This window comes from Physeter macrocephalus, chromosome 20 (genome assembly GCF_002837175.3).
Source record: "Physeter macrocephalus isolate SW-GA chromosome 20, ASM283717v5, whole genome shotgun sequence".
Classification (NCBI taxonomy): domain Eukaryota; kingdom Metazoa; phylum Chordata; class Mammalia; order Artiodactyla; family Physeteridae; genus Physeter; species Physeter macrocephalus.
The window spans coordinates 61,891,113-61,897,920 of record NC_041233.1 but is presented as its reverse complement, the minus strand read 5'-3'; the positions used below and the strand labels follow the sequence as shown (position 1 = coordinate 61,897,920).

The 6,808-nt window shown below is 38.9% G+C and overlaps 1 pseudogene; it reads right to left on the bottom strand.

Annotated features, from left to right (window-relative positions):
• Positions 1-5,988: 5,988 nt before the first annotated feature.
• Positions 5,989-6,597, bottom strand: LOC102985859 (WASH complex subunit 3-like; annotated as a pseudogene).
• Positions 6,598-6,808: the final 211 nt, after the last annotated feature.

The following is a 6,808-nucleotide window of genomic DNA, read 5'->3' as shown; positions in this document are numbered from 1 at the left end:
GTGGAAAATAAAGAGGTGGACTGGATCCAAATCCTTTTGGCTTTGTGGTATCTTTTCTTGCTCAACATTTTGTCCTTGTATTTGGTTGAAATATTCGTGCAGGCACAAAACCCTCCTTAGCCTTTTCAAAGACCTGCCAGGCTTGGAATGGCATTGCCTCATTAGGACGGTCTCAGCACCCAATTGGAATTTCTGTTGTTTTTTAGGTGGCCTTTCACCTTTCCTTTCCCACAGACTAAGTCTTCCTTCCAACCCATCATTATTTTCCAGGCCAGAGCCTATACTGCTTTTCTCCATCAAGAGCAGCTTATCTCCTGTGTCACTGACGGTACAGGCAGTCAAACAAAAGTCATTCCTAGGGATTTCAGACAGAGGGGATTTAATTCAGGCAATTTGTTGCTTGAGTAACTGAAGAGCCAAGATGCCAAATAGGGGAAGGTGAAGTGACTCCAAGATGAGCATCAACAGGAAGGCTGTATCTTCCCTGGGCTGGAAGGACAGAGGGATCCCTAGAGCCCAGGACCCAGGACCACCAGATGGAAGCTGAAGTCAGGGAGGATGTGTCTGGAAGAAGCTGGAGCCACAGAGGAGACATGGCCATTGCCAGCAGTGCTGCCCAAGCAGAGAAGAGGGAGAAGGGGAGCTTGCTCCAGGCCTCCCATCTCCAGCCAATGTTTCCCAGCCCAAGCCAGTGGGCAGTGGAGCCTGGGAAATGTAGTTTTCTGAATTACTAAGTAGAACAAGGAGGAGTGGGAAGTGGACTTGAGAGCACAGATGGGTGATTGGCACAGCACCTCTCTCAAGTTCTGCCCACGTCAAATCCAACAAATCTCCTTCACCCATAGGCACTTATTAAATAGTCGGTGCTCCTTTCTTGGTGCTATTCTTTCACATATCCCCCTTTAAACAACGCATATTTAAAATGTGGCATTAAATGTAAAATAGATAGCTAGTGGGAAGCAGCCGCATGGCACAGGGAGATCAGCTCGGTGCTTTGTGACAACCTAGAGGGGTGGCATAGGGAGGGGGAGGGGGAGGGAGATGCAAGAGGGAAGAGATACGGGAACATATGTATATGTATAACTGATTCACTTTGTTATACAGCAGAAACTACCACACCATTGTCAAGCAATTATACTCCAATAAAGATGTTAAAAATAAATAAAATGTGGCATTCTGTTTATGTATGTCCTTTTACACCTTTCTCACCAAATTCTTTGCTCTTCTATTTTTCATTTCCTTCAGCCTCCAGCTGACAGCACTGGACATCACCATTAGGGGGCACTAGATAAATGTTTGCTGAAACTCAGCCCTTTTCAGTTTAGTGTGATTTTCAGTTTAGTGTGGTAAGCAAGTCCACTTCATTTAGCAAAGGCCTCTAAGGTGCCCTCTTGGTCCGACTCCCCTTACCCAGCTAGCACCTCTAATTACATGTTCAGTTGGTCGTTTCTCAAGAATCAGCATGTCCTTGCCCTTCCTCTCAGTTGCCACTCAAACTGCTGTATTCAGGGAGCTATTCTTAGATATTAATTTAAGTGAAATAATTGCAGTTTAGAAAAGAAATAAAACTGGCTAGCAAGTAGCATGAAAAACAAAGGCCTAAGTTTGGTTTCTGAATCATGATGTAATTTGTTTTCCTATTTCTTAGGGGTTAATCGTATTTTGAAAATGAATGTTAGTCTCATGCTGTCATAATGGGGGAATCCCAAATTAATTCCAGGTGGACATATATAAAGAAATAACTGTTATAGTTTCCCTGTTAAATACATGAGAAGGGATCTTTGGTTTATAAAATACAAACAATTATTAATCCATATGTGGTACAAACATTTTAGGTGATGATAATACAACTGTGAACAAGGCTGATATCTGCCTTCATGGGCATATATTCTAATAGGGACAAATAATAAAATTTAAGGTAACATATACAATGGTATCCTACTTATAAGATAATTTTAGGATATTTATAGGTAAAAAAAAAAAAGAGGTATAACAGGGAGCAGAGTAACTGGGGATGGGAGAGGGGAGAGTTGGTCCCTGGCTTCTCTGAGATCTGAAAATGTTACTGAACCAAACTTGGGTCCACTAGCCCGCGTGCAGTAAAGCTAATCTACTGACACCAGCTTGTGAAGGAAAGTGCAGTGTTTATTGCAGGGCTGTAAGTGAGGAGTCCAGGCAGCTAGTGCCTAAAAGGCCTGAACTCCCTGAAGGCTTTCAGGGAAATGTTTTTGAAAACAAGGTGAGGGAGGGCGGTTGTGGGGTATGTGATCAGCTCGTGGACATTCTTCTGATTGGTTGGTGGTGTGGTAATCGGGAGTCAACATCATCAACTTTCTGGTTGATGGGTCTGGGGTCTACGTGCTTGTGGGCAGCATACAGTTAAATTCTTCCACCTGGTGGAGGTTTCAGTATCTGCAAAACAGCTCAAAGGACGTGGCTCAGAATATCTGTAGCCCTTGAGGAGGCACTAAAAGTCCTTGACTTTGTTTAATGGCTAAACTGTTACTATTTTGTCTTGCTTCACAGTTTCCCTTTCTTTCTGCGTTTTCTCATGTCTCTGATTAAACTTATTCTTTGACTAAAGTTTTTCTACACACAAAAGGCAAGTAGAAGACATGGGAAGGGGGGGTCTATTCTGGGAAGGCCCCATAGGGTCCTGCTGGGTTGCAAAAGATGAAAAGGAACCAGCCATTCAGAGACACATACACTGTTCAGAGGTTAAGAAATACACAAATAAAACACTTATCTTGAAGAGGACCTGACATTTGCCTGTGAAAGTGAGCCCTGACTACTAACAGCTTGTGGTTATTTTAAAGGGGTAGAAGGAGTGATCTGAAATCTGGCAGAAGGTTGTGCTACTAAATGGATGGTGTGGCTCTTAACACAGAGGCAAATGGAGATCACTGGTGGATGTATGTGGTGTGTGTGTGTGTGTGTGTGTGTGTGTGCGCGCGCACGAGCGTGTGTGTGTGTGTGCTGTGTATTTTTACACAGCTGAATTCATTTGGGTATAGTTTTCTGTGTTCACCTAATGTTTCTCATTGGCAAAATCACACATAAGCAAACACAAAATTTGCATTATCCTGAAATCTTTTTCTAATATATCAATCACATTAGAAAAAATATTTACATCTTCCAAAAAAGTTTTATAGCAGAACTGACAGTAATTCAAATGTTAGTTTAAAAGTAGTTTGGATGTACTGGTAGAAGAAAGAAGTCTCACTTGATAGCAGAGATAAAAGATAAGAAAATACTACCAATCCTCCTCTTCCTCACCATCATCATTAGCCTGAGGACTTCTGCAGTGGAGACTGGCAGCCACCTCACTCTACAAACCTTAGAGCATCATTCAGTTTCCACCAACCACAACAAATGACATTTAGAAATAGGACTTTGGCCCAAAGAATGTTCAACTGTGGTCAAAAATCTTTGTTAAAGAAGATGATAGTATGAAAAGGTATGAAAGGTATTTATAAGGTATTCCATGAAAAGTGAACCAGTAAAGAAAGCTTTAAAATATTTAAAATAAGCTTAAGTTATCTAGATAATGAAGCCACTCTATGAACAATACTAAGATATTTCAATAGATACATGTATAGATATCTTGATAAAAGCTTCTTGCCAATGTAAACATTGGAAAGAATTCAGTAAACAGTATTTATAAATTAATTAGTTAATAAATCATAATATATATCTATATGATACAGTAGAATGCTTCCAGTAAACTATTTTTCTAAGGAATATTTAATGGCCTGAGAAAAGTCTCATGTGATGCCAAGAGAAAGCAGAATTTAAGACTTCACACAGTATGAAAATAATTCGTACAGAAAATAAATAGGGACAGACTGAGAGATTAAAATATAGTAACACTGGTTATTTCTAGCTTGTAAATGCCAGGTTTTAAAAAATTCTCATATCTTTGGATATTTTCTATATTTTTTCTAAAATGAACATATATGGTCAGAAAAAAATGCTATTTTAAATAAAACTTACTAGAAGTATGTTATGGAGTACGTCTAAAATATATTTGTTTATTATGCTAATTATATAATTATGAATAGTTCTATGTTTAATATAATATGTAAAGTTCATAGAAAAGTTCAAAATTGTTGATGGTATATACTTAAATATCTTTAGTAAATTAAAGATAGCTTCTCTAGAGCAAGACAATTTTCATCTCATTTTTATCAATTTATATTGAGATTAAAACATTTTGCTATTATGGTACCTGCAATTTAATTCACGAAATTTCAAATGTTTAAAAATTTTAAACTGTATAACTTTGCTAACTGTGTTTATATGTATTGTACAAGTATATACACACACACATACACATGAACATGATTAATAAAATTTTACAGTATAAATATAAATATGTACATTATTCAGATGTGTGCACATGCAAATAGAAATAATTAACAAGGGAAATAATTAAGGATGAGATTTTTCCCATGGAAATAATCTGAAAATACTCTCAGGAAATCTAGAAAGGAAGGTAACTATTGAATTCTTTTTTTTTTTTTTTTTTTTAATATGGCAGAGAAACAATCAGAACTTTATTTGGTCTACCTACTGTAGCATTCCCAATTGCTAGATGTATTTTCAAATGTGTTGTAAGTATTGTTTCTTCTTTTTAGCCTCTTAATTGTATGCAACATGTTACAGGGGAGTTCGGGCTGTGGGATAAGAGGATGGGAAGCGTTTGATACAAGAGGGGAAAATGAGCTACAAAAGGAGAGGAGACACAGGTGGTGATGGATGGTACATTTACTGTGTTATAAAGAATAAATGATTTAAAACATGTAAATACTTCAAGGTAGTATGTTCATTTAAATCATGCAGAAACCTTGGTCTGGAAAGGTTAAGTCCCATGTCCGAGGTCACATAGCCAGTAGGGTAGTAAAGTCAGAATTTCAACCCAGGACTCCTAATGCATATGCCCACTCCTCTTTCCACTCTAGCACCCTCCCCTCCAGCCCTCCTCCAGGTAAGCCACAAATAGGAGATGGTTTAAAACAGAAAAATTGCACATTCCTGCAGTTCCCTACTCCAAATATAGTTGTGGGAAAGAGTTTACACAAGGAAAAGATTTATCATTCTTTTGAAAGCACACAACAAATCCTGTCTCAGCCCTCATTACTGAGTTACACAAATAGTGTAACCTACTATTTTCACCCTACTTGACGTGGTACATGGGGAAGTTAGGCCACCTAAGCCCTCCCAGAGGAAAGAACTGATATTTGCTACTAACTTCGTTAAACAAGTGGATATAGAGGAAGTGTTTTCCAAATACCAGCACGGAGTAATCTGAAACCCAGCAGCTCATAGGGCACCCAGAGGGCTGCATGTAAACTGTAGATACAGACATGGCTCAGTCCATTGGAGATTAGCTTCCTTACTGATTCTCATGCCTCTGAATGAAGTTTCTCCCCAGTGCCCTCATTGCAGGGCAAGATCTTCCCATCCTCACTTTGGCCCATGGTGTGAAAAGTAATAACACAGAATGAAGCCTTGGGGTTCTGTTATATACAAGCACACTTGACCAAGCGTGTTTTTGTTTTTGTTTTTAACTGATGAGAGTCCACAGTATTATTGCAAATAGGAAAAAACTGGTTGGTTTGGGATGTCCTGCTCAGTCATGATGCATCATGAGACTTAAGGGGGAAGGAAGAAGAAAGCAAGCCTGGAAAGGACTGGTGAGGCAGGACTGACCCAGGTGAGTGGCTACTTCTTGAATTTAATGTAGTATCTAAAGAGGCATAAAAAATCTAGATTGTGTTTGGCCCAATCCCATAGGTGAAACATGTAACCTAAAGATTCCAATCAGTGATTATATCAGAAGTCAGTCTTTTTTTTTTTTAATAAATGCTTTATTTATTTATTTTTTCACAGGAAGCTTGGTGGTGGATATGTAGCCATTTGATGCTTTTATGACTAAGAGTTAAAGTTCAGGCTCTCTTTCTTATAGAATGTAAATGTGCACCAACACATGTATATGTAATTATTATCAAAATTAAGCTTAGTCACTAAAAGAAGATTCGCTGTCTGAACTTTCTTCTGTATTTTTTTCACCTTCTACATCAGGCACTGGGGCATCTGGCCTCTCAGGATGATCTGGATCTAGTCCTTCCAATATCATTTTGCTTCTTATTGCCATCATTGGAACACCCACTTGAACCATTTTGAGATATCTGACATATCTTATGTCCCTGGCTACAGTTAAGATATTTTCTGGTGTTACTTCACTTTCCCGTGGTCCAGAGTCTTATAAACTCTTCTGTGATTGCTCTGAAGTGGTTTCAGAATGTGTTTCATTTGTGATCCTAGTGACACTTATAGGAGATACTTCAAATATGACATCATCTAGCCCTGGGATAGATGACAACTTTGCATCTAAAATATTGAGAGTTGTTTCAATTTGCTGGATACGAAGAGAAAGGTCTGCCAGTTTCTCCTCACAGACTGTAGAAAAGGGGTTGAGGAACTGTACAGTGTGCACCACAAATTGGTTTAGAAATGCCACCGTTCTTTTCTGTTGAATAGCTGGCACCTTAGGTCTATGCCTGACCCTGTGAGAGGAAGCCCATCCTCATCCATCTCCTCAAGGGCGGGGTACCCAGGGCTCACCCACAAACCCCTGCCCAACCCGGCCCGCCCAACCCAGTAATAGCGTCCTAGTGCTTTTTTTTTTTTTTTAACATTTTTATTGAAGTATAATTGCTTTACAATGGTGTGTTAGTTTCTGCTTTATAACAAAGTGAATCAGTTATACATATACATATGTTCCCGTATCTCTTCCCTCTTGCAT